The 15,000-nt window shown below is 37.0% G+C and overlaps 7 non-coding genes across 7 annotated transcripts; all 7 read left to right on the top strand.

The window, feature by feature from the left end:
- The first annotated feature begins 257 nt into the window (after positions 1–257).
- On the top strand, positions 258–376 carry LOC141315066 (5S ribosomal RNA). Its single transcript, XR_012350610.1, has one exon. It is a non-coding gene; the product is annotated as a 5S ribosomal RNA (ribosomal RNA).
- An 84-nt stretch (positions 377–460) lies between these two features.
- LOC141315217 (5S ribosomal RNA) lies at positions 461–579 on the top strand. The gene has a single exon (XR_012350759.1). It is a non-coding gene; the product is annotated as a 5S ribosomal RNA (ribosomal RNA).
- Positions 580–1,380: 801 nt separating this feature from the next.
- LOC141315085 (5S ribosomal RNA) lies at positions 1,381–1,499 on the top strand. The gene has a single exon (XR_012350627.1). It is a non-coding gene; the product is annotated as a 5S ribosomal RNA (ribosomal RNA).
- An 801-nt stretch (positions 1,500–2,300) lies between these two features.
- Positions 2,301–2,419, top strand: LOC141315073 (5S ribosomal RNA). The gene has a single exon (XR_012350615.1). It is a non-coding gene; the product is annotated as a 5S ribosomal RNA (ribosomal RNA).
- An 801-nt stretch (positions 2,420–3,220) lies between these two features.
- LOC141315081 (5S ribosomal RNA) lies at positions 3,221–3,339 on the top strand. The gene has a single exon (XR_012350624.1). It is a non-coding gene; the product is annotated as a 5S ribosomal RNA (ribosomal RNA).
- Positions 3,340–4,140: 801 nt separating this feature from the next.
- Positions 4,141–4,259, top strand: LOC141315059 (5S ribosomal RNA). Its single transcript, XR_012350603.1, has one exon. It is a non-coding gene; the product is annotated as a 5S ribosomal RNA (ribosomal RNA).
- A 10,100-nt stretch (positions 4,260–14,359) lies between these two features.
- Positions 14,360–14,478, top strand: LOC141314996 (5S ribosomal RNA). The gene has a single exon (XR_012350539.1). It is a non-coding gene; the product is annotated as a 5S ribosomal RNA (ribosomal RNA).
- The last annotated feature ends 522 nt before the right edge of the window (positions 14,479–15,000 follow it).

The following is a 15,000-nucleotide window of genomic DNA, read 5'->3' as shown; positions in this document are numbered from 1 at the left end:
TTTTAAATACACCAAATCTATTTAAACCAATTTTCTTTTTTGTCTCATTCTTTTAACCACTAGTCATCTCTCACAGTTAAATCTGACCCCATTTTAGTCTTGTAACTCGGCTGATAAGGCCGATTGTTACACTTTTATGGGAGACCGCCTGGGAATACCAGGTGCTGTAAGCTTTTGCCTTTTCTTCACTATTTATATAATATGCTGGCTTTTACGGAGGCTGATCTTTAAATAGCCCACTTTTTGGAGCAGCCCTCGCTTATGGCCATACCGCGCTGAGAGCGCCCGATCGCGTCTGATCTCGGAAGCTAAGCAGCGTCGGGCCTGGTTAGTACTTGGCTGGGAGACCGCCTGGGAATACCAGGTGCTGTAAGCTTTTGCCTTTTCTTCACTATTTATATAATAAGCTGGCTTTTACGGAGGCTGATCTTTAAATAGCCCACTTTTTGGAGCAGCCCTCGCTTATGGCCATACCGCGCTGAGAGCGCCCGATCTTGTCTGATCTCGGAAGCTAAGCAGCGTCGGGCCTGTTTACTACTTGGATGGGAGACCGCCTGGGAATACCAGGTGCTGTAAGCTTTTGCCTTTTCTTCACTATTTATATAATATGCTGGCTTTTAGAAAGACGTGTTTTACCGCTCTATTTATTACAATCATTTAAATGTATTATAGAGTTTTAAGTGTTTTACATGTTTTTTAGGCCATTTTAATACTCTTAACATTTTAAGTGTATGTGTCTTTAATAAATGGATGGTTGGCCTGTCATGTGACTAGACACATGACAGGAAGCAGGAAGTACAACTGTATAAGAGAGCAGCATGACAAACAAAGGACAGTCACCAAACTGTTGGATTGAGGAGTTGCTAATTTTAGAGCTCACCTTTCCATTCACCACCTGCAAACTTTGGATTACACTTTCTGTGGATTGTATATACACTGGTGGACACTCACATTGGACTTATCAACACACTGGGGTTCTTGGACTGTTTTTAGGGTATGGACAAATGAACTGTATTCTTTTAACAGAGTTTACCTGTTTTTAGGGTATGGACAAATGAACTGTATTCTTTTAACAGAGTTTACCTAGTTTTATCGTGTTGTTTTAAAGTCTTTTATGTGAACCTTGTAAATACACCAAATCTATTTAAACCAATTTTCTTTTATGTCTCATTCTTTTAACCACTAGTCATCTCTCACAGTTAAATCTGACCCCATTTTAGTCTTGTAACTCGGCTGATAAGGCCGATTGTTACACTTTTATGGGAGACCGCCTGGGAATACCAGGTGCTGTAAGCTTTTGCCTTTTCTTCACTATTCATATAATATGCTGGCTTTTACGGAGGCTGATCTTTAAATAGCCCACTTTTTGGAGCAACCCTGGCTTATGGCCATACCGCGCTGAGAGCGCCCGATCTCGTCTGATCTCGGAAGCTAAGCAGCGTCGGGCCTGGTTAGTACTTGGATGGGAGACCGCCTGGGAATACCAGGTGCTGTAAGCTTTTGCCTTTTCTTCACTATTTATATATTATGCTGGCTTTTAGAAAGACGTGTTTTACCGCTCTATTTATTACAATCATTTACATGTATTATAGAGTTTTAAGTGTTTTACATGTTTTTTAGGCCATTTTATTACTCTTAACATTTTAAGTGTATGTGTCTTTAATAAATGGATGGTTGGCCTGTCATGTGACTAGACACATGACAGGAAGCAGGAAGTACAACTGTATAAGAGAGCAGCATGACAAACAAAGGACAGTCACCAAACTGTTGGATTGAGGAGTTGCTAATTTTAGAGCTCACCTTTCCATTCACCACCTGCAAACTTTGGATTACACTTTCTGTGGATTGTATATACACTGGTGGACACTCACATTGGACTTATCAACACACTGGGGTTCTTGGACTGTTTTTAGGGTATGGACAAATGAACTGTATTCTTTTAACAGAGTTTACCTGTTTTTAGGGTATGGACAAATGAACTGTATTCTTTTAACAGAGTTTACCTAGTTTTATCGTGTTGTTTTAAAGTCTTTTATGTGAACCTTGTAAATACACCAAATCTATTTAAACCAATTTTCTTTTATGTCTCATTCTTTTAACCACTAGCCATCTCTCACAGTTAAATCTGACCCCATTTTAGTCTTGTAACTCGGCTGATAAGGCCGATTGTTACACTTTTATGGGAGACCGCCTGGGAATACCAGGTGCTGTAAGCTTTTGCCTTTTCTTCACTATTTATATAATATGCTGGCTTTTACGGAGGCTGATCTTTAAATAGCCCACTTTTTGGAGCAGCCCTCGCTTATGGCCATACCGCGCTGAGAGCGCCCGATCTCGTCTGATCTCGGAAGCTAAGCAGCGTCGGGCCTGGTTAGTACTTGGATGGGAGACCGCCTGGGAATACCAGGTGCTGTAAGCTTTTGCCTTTTCTTCACTATTTATATAATATGCTGGCTTTTAGAAAGACGTGTTTTACCGCTCTATTTATTACAATCATTTACATGTATTATAGAGTTTTAAGTGTTTTACATGTTTTTTAGGCCATTTTATTACTCTTAACATTTTAAGTGTATGTGTCTTTAATAAATGGATGGTTGGCCTGTCATGTGACTAGACACATGACAGGAAGCAGGAAGTACAACTGTATAAGAGAGCAGCATGACAAACAAAGGACAGTCACCAAACTGTTGGATTGAGGAGTTGCTAATTTTAGAGCTCACCTTTCCATTCACCACCTGCAAACTTTGGATTACACTTTCTGTGGATTGTATATACACTGGTGGACACTCACATTGGACTTATCAACACACTGGGGTTCTTGGACTGTTTTTAGGGTATGGACAAATGAACTGTATTCTTTTAACAGAGTTTACCTGTTTTTAGGGTATGGACAAATGAACTGTATTCTTTTAACAGAGTTTACCTAGTTTTATCGTGTTGTTTTAAAGTCTTTTATGTGAACCTTGTAAATACACCAAATCTATTTAAACCAATTTTCTTTTATGTCTCATTCTTTTAACCACTAGTCATCTCTCACAGTTAAATCTGACCCCATTTTAGTCTTGTAACTCGGCTGATAAGGCCGATTGTTACACTTTTATGGGAGACCGCCTGGGAATACCAGGTGCTGTAAGCTTTTGCCTTTTCTTCACTATTCATATAATATGCTGGCTTTTACGGAGGCTGATCTTTAAATAGCCCACTTTTTGGAGCAACCCTGGCTTATGGCCATACCGAGCTGAGAGCGCCCGATCTCGTCTGATCTCGGAAGCTAAGCAGCGTCGGGCCTGGTTAGTACTTGGATGGGAGACCGCCTGGGAATACCAGGTGCTGTAAGCTTTTGCCTTTTCTTCACTATTTATATATTATGCTGGCTTTTAGAAAGACGTGTTTTACCGCTCTATTTATTACAATCATTTACATGTATTATAGAGTTTTAAGTGTTTTACATGTTTTTTAGGCCATTTTATTACTCTTAACATTTTAAGTGTATGTGTCTTTAATAAATGGATGGTTGGCCTGTCATGTGACTAGACACATGACAGGAAGCAGGAAGTACAACTGTATAAGAGAGCAGCATGACAAACAAAGGACAGTCACCAAACTGTTGGATTGAGGAGTTGCTAATTTTAGAGCTCACCTTTCCATTCACCACCTGCAAACTTTGGATTACACTTTCTGTGGATTGTATATACACTGGTGGACACTCACATTGGACTTATCAACACACTGGGGTTCTTGGACTGTTTTTAGGGTATGGACAAATGAACTGTATTCTTTTAACAGAGTTTACCTGTTTTTAGGGTATGGACAAATGAACTGTATTCTTTTAACAGAGTTTACCTAGTTTTATCGTGTTGTTTTAAAGTCTTTTATGTGAACCTTGTAAATACACCAAATCTATTTAAACCAATTTTCTTTTATGTCTCATTCTTTTAACCACTAGCCATCTCTCACAGTTAAATCTGACCCCATTTTAGTATTGTAACTCGGCTGATAAGGCCGATTGTTACACTTTTATGGGAGACCGCCTGGGAATACCAGGTGCTGTAAGCTTTTGCCTTTTCTTCACTATTTATATAATATGCTGGCTTTTACGGAGGCTGATCTTTAAATAGCCCACTTTTTGGAGCAGCCCTCGCTTATGGCCATACCGCGCTGAGAGCGCCCGATCTCGTCTGATCTCGGAAGCTAAGCAGCGTCGGGCCTGGTTAGTACTTGGATGGGAGACCGCCTGGGAATACCAGGTGCTGTAAGCTTTTGCCTTTTCTTCACTATTTATATAATATGCTGGCTTTTAGAAAGACGTGTTTTACCGCTCTATTTATTACAATCATTTACATGTATTATAGAGTTTTAAGTGTTTTACATGTTTTTTAGGCCATTTTATTACTCTTAACATTTTAAGTGTATGTGTCTTTAATAAATGGATGGTTGGCCTGTCATGTGACTAGACACATGACAGGAAGCAGGAAGTACAACTGTATAAGAGAGCAGCATGACAAACAAAGGACAGTCACCAAACTGTTGGATTGAGGAGTTGCTAATTTTAGAGCTCACCTTTCCATTCACCACCTGCAAATTTTGGATTACACTTTCTGTGGATTGTATATACACTGGTGGACACTCACATTGGACTTATCAACACACTGGGGTTCTTGGACTGTTTTTAGGGTATGGACAAATGAACTGTATTCTTTTAACAGAGTTTACCTGTTTTTAGGGTATGGACAAATGAACTGTATTCTTTTAACAGAGTTTACCTAGTTTTATCGTGTTGTTTTAAAGTCTTTTATGTGAACCTTGTAAATACACCAAATCTATTTAAACCAATTTTCTTTTATGTCTCATTCTTTTAACCACTAGTCATCTCTCACACTTAAATCTGACCCCATTTTAGTCTTGTAACTCGGCTGATAAGGCCGATTGTTACACTTTTATGGGAGACCGCCTGGGAATACCAGGTGCTGTAAGCTTTTGCCTTTTCTTCACAATTTATATAATATGCTGGCTTTTACGGAGGCTGATCTTTAAATAGCCCACTTTTTGGAGCTGCCCTCGCTTATGGCCATACCGCGCTGAGAGCGCCCTAGTGGTGACAGGAAGTGGTACAGTGAGAGAAGCAAGGAGGAAGAAGGAGTGTGTTTGTTTGAGTGGAGTAAAGGATTCAATTCTTTTCACATTGTTTGGAAAAACTGCTCCAAAGGAGTGTTTGCGTGTTGGGGGGTCATTTAATCCTCAAACAGTGTCGTGCTGTTTGGGGATAAATACCTCACACAGCGAGGAAAGAGAAATGGCTGGACAACAGGAGACGGGAAGAGGTCGAAACATGCAGGACAAGAGAGATGGAGAGCGCAGCTATGGAAAGGAACTGACGGTGCTGGTGGAGATGGAGGGGGAGGACAGAATCACAATGATGGAACTATTAAAGAGTGTGAAGGAAGAATGCGGAGGAGTGATCGGTTGCAGGTATAAATCTCCAAAAGAGTATGAGTTAACAATGGAAGATATGAAGGCAAAAGGAAAAATTCTGGATGGTTTGAAGATAAAAAACAGTCGTGTAATGGTGAAGGAAGTGGATTGCATGGAGGTGGTTGTTTCTTTCTTAGGACTGCCTATGTATATTCAAGATGAAGAAATATTGAGCAAACTAAAGGATTGGGGAGTAACAGAAGCGTCTAAAATCAAGAGGAGAATGTGGCCGGGAACCGACATCGCGGATGGGACAAGGTTTTTAAAAGTTAAGTTCAATAATGTTGTTAAATCGTTGCCCTATTCAACGAAATTTGAGACGCTCGGAGGGACAGAACACTTTAGGGTGATACATGACCGACAAGTGAAGGTTTGCCGTTTGTGTATACAACCGGGACATGTTGTGAGGGACTGCCCGAGCTTTAGGTGTTTTAGATGCGATAAACAAGGACACTATGCAAGAGAGTGCAAAGAGGTGAATTGTGAAGTGTGTGGAATGCGGCCAGGACTGTGCGTGTGTGAAACGCCGGCTATGATGGAAGAAAGGAACGGCGAGGGGATAATGGAAGATCTGTACGAGGAGCTGGAGAGTGAAGAAAAAGAAGAGGAAGAGGTAATTGTTGAAGGAGAGATGAGTCAAAGCACTTGGGGAGAGAAAGAGAGAGCGACAAACAGGGGAGATACTAAGAGTGAGAGCAGCCCAGAGGAGGCGGGCGCGGGGCAACAGATGAGACAGAGAAAGAAGAAAAAAAGAACAGCAGGTAAAGAGATGGATCAGAGAGGTCTGGAGTGTGAAGATGGAAACGGGAAGACGGAAAAAAATGACAATGAAGAAGGTGGTAATGCTAAAAGTCAAGGAGAAAAACATCTGGAGAGAAGAGGAATGAAGAAAGACGAAGGGGGAGGAAAGGAGAAAGAAATGATAGAAAATCCTGTGAAAAACGGAGAGGAAGACATGGATACATGTGAGGGGAAAGGTATATTGAAAAAAAGAAAGAAGGAAAGACTGGAGGAGCAAAAGGCAGAAAGTAAGAGTTTGATTTAATTGGAATGAGTATAAATCCCTTAAAAACTGTGATAATCATTATGTGGGGTATTTTGCACATTGCGTGTCTGAACAGTAACGGGCTAAGAGACCTAAAAAAGTTTGAGAGGGTGAAGAGACTGTTAAAAGCTGATGTGCTATGCCTACAAGAGACGCATTGGACAGGGGATATAATGGACAATATAAAAAAGAGTTGGGAGGGGGAAATTTATGTGAGTCATGGAAATGTAAAAGCATGTGGAGTGGCGATTTTGATAAAAAGAGACAGAGTGCAAAATGTGAAACAAATTTATAAAGATGGAAATGGGAGAATGCTAGGACTTGAATTTAAGTTTTGTAATGAAATGTTTAGGCTTATAAACATTTATGCACCGAATATAGAGATTGACAGAAAAGAAGTCTTTAAGGAAATGAAGACACAATGGAAAGAGAAGTGTATAGTAGTTGGGGATTTCAACGTGTGGTGCACGAGACTGGATGCTTCCAGTAGTGCTAATTTTAAATCTGATGGGTCAAGAAAGTTCTTAACAGAGTGGATGCAGAATGAAGACATAGTAGATGTGTGGAGGGAAGAGAATCCATATAAAAGAGAATTTTCGAGAAGACAAATGGTGATGGGTAATTTGAAACAGAGTCGTATAGATTTATGTTTGGCAAAAAGAGAAATGTTAAAATATGTTAAAAATGTGAAATATAAGTTTGTCAGTTTAAGTGATCATGCTGTGATGACAGTCAAGATGGGTGTAAGTGAAGAGGCGAGGGGAGGGGGTTTGTGGTGTCTGAATGCAAATCTGTTAAATGAAGAGGCATATAAAGAAAATATTGTAAAATGTATAAATTATGAAATGCAGAATTCTCTATTTGAGGAAAATGTATGTGAATGGTGGGAGGGAATGAAAGAGAAAATTAAAAAAAGAAGTATTAGGTATTCAAAACAAAGAGATTTTATGAGGAGGAGTAAAGCAGAAGCTTTGGAAAATGCATTAAAAGGGGAAGCGGAAAAAATAGAAAATAATCCTGAGTACAGTGAAGAGTGCTTTTGGAGGTTAAAAACAGAATTAGAGGAGTATGAAAAGGAAAAAAGCAAGGGAGCTATAATAAGAAGTAGAGCTCAGTATGCTTTAGAGGGAGAAAGAAGTACAAAATTCTTCCTAAATTTAGAAAATAAAAAGCAGAGGAGAAAACACATTGTAGAGTTAGAAAATAGAAAAGGCGATAAAATAAATGATTTTGTTGGGATAATAGGAGAAGTGGAGAATTTTTATAGGGAATTATTCAAGAAAGAGGGTGTAAAACAAGAATGTGTGGATGAAGTCTTGAGTACTGTGAACGTGAAGCTAGACGAGGATGAGAAGAATATGTGCGAAAGAGATATAGGTATTGAAGAAATAAAAGATGCAATAAATCAGACAAAAAAGAATAAAAGTCCGGGCTCGGATGGTTTGACACATGAGTTCTATAAGGCCTTCATAGGGACCCTAGCACCAATACTGCTAAGGTTGTATAAAGGTATGGAGGAGAGAGGGGAAATGCCGAGATCCATGGGCTTAGGAATAATAACTATCTTATATAAAAATAAAGGAAATCCATTGAAGTTGGAAAATTATAGGCCTTTGAGTCTGCTTAATTCGGATTATAAAATTTTAACAAAAGTAATAGCCAATAGAATTAAACAGGTTGTAGGGAGTATTGTGTCGCCTAGCCAAGCATACAGTATAATGGGGAGAGACATTATGGATATCATATGTACAATAAGAGACGTTGTAGAAAACATGGGAAAGGATGGGGAAGGGGGGTTGGTTTTATCTGTGGATTTGAATAAAGCTTTTGATAGAGTGGAGCACAGTTTTATTGAGCAGACAATGGCGAGATATGGGTTTGGAGACAGAATAAGAAAATGGATCAAATTAATATATGACAATGCCCGGAGCTGTGTTAAAATTAATGGGGCATTAACTGACCCCTTTCCATTAGAAAGGTCAGTCAGACAAGGGTGCCCATTATCTGCTTTGTTATATTCAATAACAGCGGAGCCGCTGGCATCTTTGATAAAAAGTGATAAAGAAATAAGAGGTATTCAAATTCCTTATGGAGGAGTAAGTGTAATCCACCAATATGCTGATGACACAACTTTTACTGTCAAGGATGTAGAGAGTGTTAAGAGAATAAAAATGCAGATAGAAAAATATGGAAAAGCTTCAGGTGCAAAGATAAATGTTGACAAGTCAGAAATAATAAGTATAGGAGGGGTGGAGATAAAAGGGTCAGATGTTCCATTTAAAATAACGAAAGAGTATTTAAGGATATTAGGAGTGAATATTGGAGTAAATGCGAAAGAGGCTAGAGATGCCACATGGACTGGAGTTTTAAATAAAATAAAACAAGTACTTAATTTCTGGAGGCAAAGAGAATTGAGATTAAGAGGAAAGGTAGTTGTGGCTAATTCGTTAATACTCACTAAATGCAATTATGTGATGGGAGCAATTGACATGCCAGACTGGGTTTTGAACGGAATAAAAGAGGCTGTGAATAATTTTGTGTGGGGAGGTAAAGGAATTAAAATATCAACAAAAACACTGATAGCAGACTATAAGGAGGGAGGTCTGAGGTTGATAGACTTAGAGGTTAAGAGGAAAGCAATAAGAGTTAAAACAATAAAAAAATATTTATGTGACAAAGTACAGTATGGGTGGAAGGGATATATGAAATTTTTTTTAAATAAAGGTGGAGGATGTGGTGAGGAAGGACTGTTTATGGCTTTTAAAAAACCTATGACTGAGAAAATGCCAATGTTTTATCAAGAAGTATTTAGTGCTTGGGCTGAGTTTTTGGTTAATGTTAATTATGAATGTGACAATATAAATCAAGTACTTGACCAGCCATTATTTCTGAATCCAAAAATTAAAAGGGGAGGGAAAATGCTTTATAATAAGTTGTTTATGAGGGCGGGAGTTAGGAAAGTGAAAGACATGGCATATGAATATGTTAAAGGTTTTTTGCCAAATAGAGCTATATATGATTGTGTAGTAGGATGGGATGATGAAATTGATAAATCTAAAGTGGATTGTGAATGTGAAAACATTAAAACAAGCCTACCAGAAGGGTGGGTGCAAAGGATTGAGAAAGAGACTGTAAAAATAGGAGATTGGGGATTTCCTGAAATGTATGTTATTGATAAAAAGGGAAAAAAGTTTTTGTGTCAGTTAAATGTGAAAACATGTTATAAGATGATGGTGAAAAAGGAAATCAAAATGCCTGCCTCTGAGGTGGTTTGGCCAAGGGTATTCCCTGGAATAAATGTAAAGACAATTTGGAGGAATTTAAATGTGAAATACAATGGACTGGATTGTGAAAACCTGGACTTTAAATTAAGGCATAATAGAATATATACAAAGGTGGTGATTCATCAAATGAACAAAAATGTAAAACGAGAATGTGATGTATGTGGGACAGAGCCAGAAACATTAATGCACATTTTTTTTGAATGCAAAGAGTTGGAAGCATTTCATACAGAACTAAAAGTGTTGGTGAAAAAAGGAACGGGGAAAGATGTGATAGGGGATGAATGGAGAAAGCTGTTTTTGTTTGGGATAAACATGAATAAAAAGGATAGGAAAGTGAATTTATGGAACTTTGTATTAAGTAATGCAAGATATGCGATATGGGTAAGGAGGAATATGGCGTATTATGATAAGAAAAAAGTGGATGTAAGGGCAATGTTCAAGACGATTTTAAGGAAAAATGTGTATTTGATGTGGAAATGTTTGCCTAAAGAGGAATTTGAAAAGGCTTTTGTGGAAGGCAATGAGCTGGTTTGTATAGAAGAGGGAAAAGGGTTATGTATAAAATTTTGATAAATATGATTTACGATGAGTCTTGCATCAAAATGTCATTGTTTTGATTTGGGTTTGTGGTTTGTATTTATGTTGTGTTTTTGAAGTGATATACACATGTCATAAGTTTGAAGATGTAAAGATGTGAAATTGAATTATTTTTGTCATGTAAATATTTATTTTGTACTTTTTGATAATAAAAAAAAAAAAAAAAAAGAGAGCGCCCGATCTCGTCTGATCTCGGAAGCTAAGCAGCGTCGGGCCTGGTTAGTACTTGGATGGGAGACCGCCTGGGAATACCAGGTGCTGTAAGCTTTTGCCTTTTCTTCACTATTTATATAATATGCTGGCTTTTAGAAAGACGTGTTTTACCGCTCTATTTATTACAATCATTTACATGTATTATAGAGTTTTAAGTGTTTTACATGTTTTTTAGGCCATTTTATTACTCTTAACATTTTAAGTGTATGTGTCTTTAATAAATGGATGGTTGGCCTGTCATGTGACTAGACACATGACAGGAAGCAGGAAGTACAACTGTATAAGAGAGCAGCATGACAAACAAAGGACAGTCACCAAACTGTTGGATTGAGGAGTTGCTAATTTTAGAGCTCACCTTTCCATTCACCACCTGCAAACTTTGGATTACACTTTCTGTGGATTGTATATACACTGGTGGACACTCACATTGGACTTATCAACACACTGGGGTTCTTGGACTGTTTTTAGGGTATGGACAAATGAACTGTATTCTTTTAACAGAGTTTACCTGTTTTTAGGGTATGGACAAATGCACTGTATTCTTTTAACAGAGTTTACCTAGTTTTATCGTGTTGTTTTAAAGTCTTTTATGTGAACCTTGTAAATACACCAAATCTATTTAAACCAATTTTCTTTTATGTCTCATTCTTTTAACCACTAGTCATCTCTCACAGTTAAATCTGACCCCATTTTAGTCTTGTAACTCGGCTGATAAGGCCGATTGTTACACTTTTATGGGAGACCCCTTGTCAAAAAATCCCATAGGATTCCAATAGGATTTCTCTACAGGATTCCAGTTAGAATTTCTATCATATTTTGGAACCGTTCCTAAAGGATTCCATTAGGAATTATCTTATAGGATTTTCTTATAGGACAAGACATAAATATCCTGTAGGATAATTTCTACAGGATTTTAATGGGATTTATTTTAAAGCATCTTTCAAGAATTTTGAAGAATCCTAACGGTATGCTTTTTTAATTGTTTATATTAGTTTAGTGTCTTGCAGTTTACTTTAACTCACCTTAATATACATTCCAATAGGAATCCTCTACAAATCCTAAAGGATTCCACTAGGAATTCTCTACAGGATTAAAATCAGAATTTCTATCATATTTTGGAACCATTCCTAAAGGATTCCATTAGGAATTATTTTATAGGATTTTCCTATAGGACAAGACATAAACATCCTGTAGGATAATTTCTACAGGATTTCAATGGGATCCTGTTTTATTTTAAAGCATCTTTCAAGAAGAATCCTAAGACTATTCCTATTGAAATCCTATAAAAACAGTTCCAACATAAGATCCAGTACAAGTTACTTATCAGAATCCTTTAGGATTTTTTGATAAGCAACATACAATGAACAACGTCTACATCAGGGTGATGTAAACAGCAAACTGCAAGTACTATTTGTTAGTAAAACAAGAACAGTGGAAAAGTTCACCTTTAGATAAAAAAGTTCCCATAAAGACATGAAAAAGCATCCAATTTGATCCCATAAAAAATCCTTTAGGAATGATCCTACAGAATATATAAGAATCTTATAAGAATATTCCTATCAAAATCCTATAGGAATGGTTCCAAAATATGATAGAAATTCCAATAAGAATCCTGTAAGAAATTCTTATTGGAATCCTTTAGGATTTTTTGACAAGACATAAATATTCTGTAGGATGGTTTCTATGGGATTTTTATGGGATCAAATTGGATGCCTGTTCTTTTTGTAATCTAAAGTGCACTTTTCCACTGTTTTTGTTTTACTATCAAATAGTATTTGCAGTTTGCTGTTTACATCACCTTGTTCAATAACATTGTAAACAAGATGTGAGGTGATTTGTGCAGCACACAGCTTTAGTGAAACACACACACACACACACACACACACACACACACACACACACAGTATGTAGCAATTGTCCTCCAATGCAAATACTGGAGCAGTTCTAGACTTGAGTGAGGGAGGTAGATATAAAACTTAGAGGACACCAGAAGTTGGAAAGAAAAATAACGCTTTACTGTGACAATAAATAAATAAATAACATAACAAAAGGTTAAACAGTCTTTTCTAAATTAGTAGTAGTTTAATTCAGCAAATCCTGGGCTGAATGATTAAGTTAATAATAGTTAGGTTAAACGTTAAATCTAAAATAATTAAATTCTAAATCTTAATGTCTTTTTTTCTGTAGTAACCCTTTTTTCTTCACAAGAAAAATAACAACTTTGTTGTTCTCAAGACAAAGCAAATACACATCACAACATTATTTCCTTCATTTTTATTAAAATATTTGAAAAGGGAGAAATTAAGACTGCTGTCTTTTATAGTGTTCACTATCCAAATCACACATTTGTGGATGGAGTTAGTGTTAATAGTCTTCGCCAACAACGTGTGCTATTTGCACTTAAAGTATAGTGACGCTACAAAGCCGTAAAGCACAACATTAATTAAAACAGCTACAAATGGTGGCAGAACAGTCACTACTCCAATGTTTTATACAATGAAAATTAGTAGCATAAACATATGTGACTATCATAAATAATACCACAGATTCATAGCTTTTGACACATAGCTGCAGACTCCTGTGCTAATCAGCAGAGACAATCAAACACGAGTTCAACAACTCACCAAGAACACCCAATATTGTTGGTTTAGGATGCAGACCAGATAAATGTTACTATTTCGTCATTTTTGGCGTATTTGAAATCAAAGTTTAACAAGTTAAACACCGTTAATCACTCGCTGCTTTTCCTCTTCGACCGTTATTTTCAAATGATGAGCGCTACAGTTGCAGGCGCGCTACATTCGGATTTCTTAAAGGGGCCGCGTCAGGACAATACTGTATGTAGATGTTCGTATTTCTGTGAATTCTTAATCACATGTAATACATTTAACTCATTCGAACATTATGAAATATCATATATATTATCTTTGCCTTTCTTTAATATTATAAATTTCAATAAATACATATTATGTTTATTTTTGTGTGTATTCATATAGGCTGCAATTTATTGTGGGTTACAGGTGCACACAAACATGCAGTGTTACTCTAAAAAAGTTAAATTAAAAAAGTAATTAATCAACAGAATCAACTAAGATCATACAAGACAAAGTGAAATTTCGTTTAAAAATGACAATGCCCATTAAGTTTCTATGAATCAATAAAATACAGGACAAAGTGAAATCCCATTAAATAAAACACTGTCCAATAAGATTCTAAAAATCAAGGAAAATCCTACAGGACAAAGTGAAGTTCTACCAAAATAAATCGTAATGTTTAATAGGATTCTAAGAATCCAATAAAACCCTACAGGACAAAGTGAAATTCCATTAAAATAAATTGCAATGTCCAATAGGATTCTAAAAATCCACTAAAATCCTACAAGACAAAGTGAAATTCCATTAAAATGAATTGTAATGTCCAATAGGATTCTAAAAATCCACTAAAATCCTACAGGACAAAGTGAAATTCCATTAAAATATATCGTAATGTCCAATAGGATTCTAAAAATCCACTAAAATCCTACAGGACAAAGTGAAATTCCATTAAAATAAATCGTAAAGTCCAATAGGATTCTAAGAATCCACTAAGATCCTAAAGGATAAACTGAAATTCCAATAGGATTTTTTGACAAGGGACCGCCTGGGAATACCAGGTGCTGTAAGCTTTTGCCTTTTCTTCACTATTTATATAATATGCTGGCTTTTACGGAGGCTGATCTTTAAATAGCCCACTTTTTGGAGCAGCCTTCGCTTATGGCCATACCGTGCTGAGAGCGCCCGATCTCGTCTGATCTCGGAAGCTAAGCAGCGTCGGGCCTGGTTAGTACTTGGATGGGAGACCGCCTGGGAATACCAGGTGCTGTAAGCTTTTGCCTTTTCTTCACTATTTATATAATATGCTGGCTTTTAGAAAGACGTGTTTTACCTCTCTATTTATTACAATCATTTAAATGTATTATAGAGTTTTAAGTGTTTTACATGTTTTTTAGGCCATTTTATTACTCTTAACATTTTAAGTGTATGTGTCTTTAATAAATGGATGGTTGGCCTGTCATGTGACTAGACACATGACAGGAAGCAGGAAGTACAACTGTATAAGAGAGCAGCATGACAAACAAAGGACAGTCACCAAACTGTTGGATTGAGGAGTTGCTAATTTTAGAGCTCACCTTTCCATTCACCACCTGCAAACTTTGGATTACACTTTCTGTGGATTGTATATACACTGGTGGACACTCACATTGGACTTATCAACACACTGGGGTTCTTGGGCTGTTTTTAGGGTATGGACAAATGAACTGTATTCTTTTAACAGAGTTTACCTGTTTTTAGGGTATGGACAAATGAACTGTATTCTTTTAACAGAGTTTACCTAGTTTTATCGTGTTGT

Source organism: Garra rufa, unplaced genomic scaffold, assembly GCF_049309525.1.
Source record: "Garra rufa unplaced genomic scaffold, GarRuf1.0 hap1_unplaced_013, whole genome shotgun sequence".
Classification (NCBI taxonomy): domain Eukaryota; kingdom Metazoa; phylum Chordata; class Actinopteri; order Cypriniformes; family Cyprinidae; genus Garra; species Garra rufa.
The sequence above is the reverse complement of the archived record's forward strand: the minus strand, read 5'-3'. Positions and strand labels throughout refer to the sequence as shown.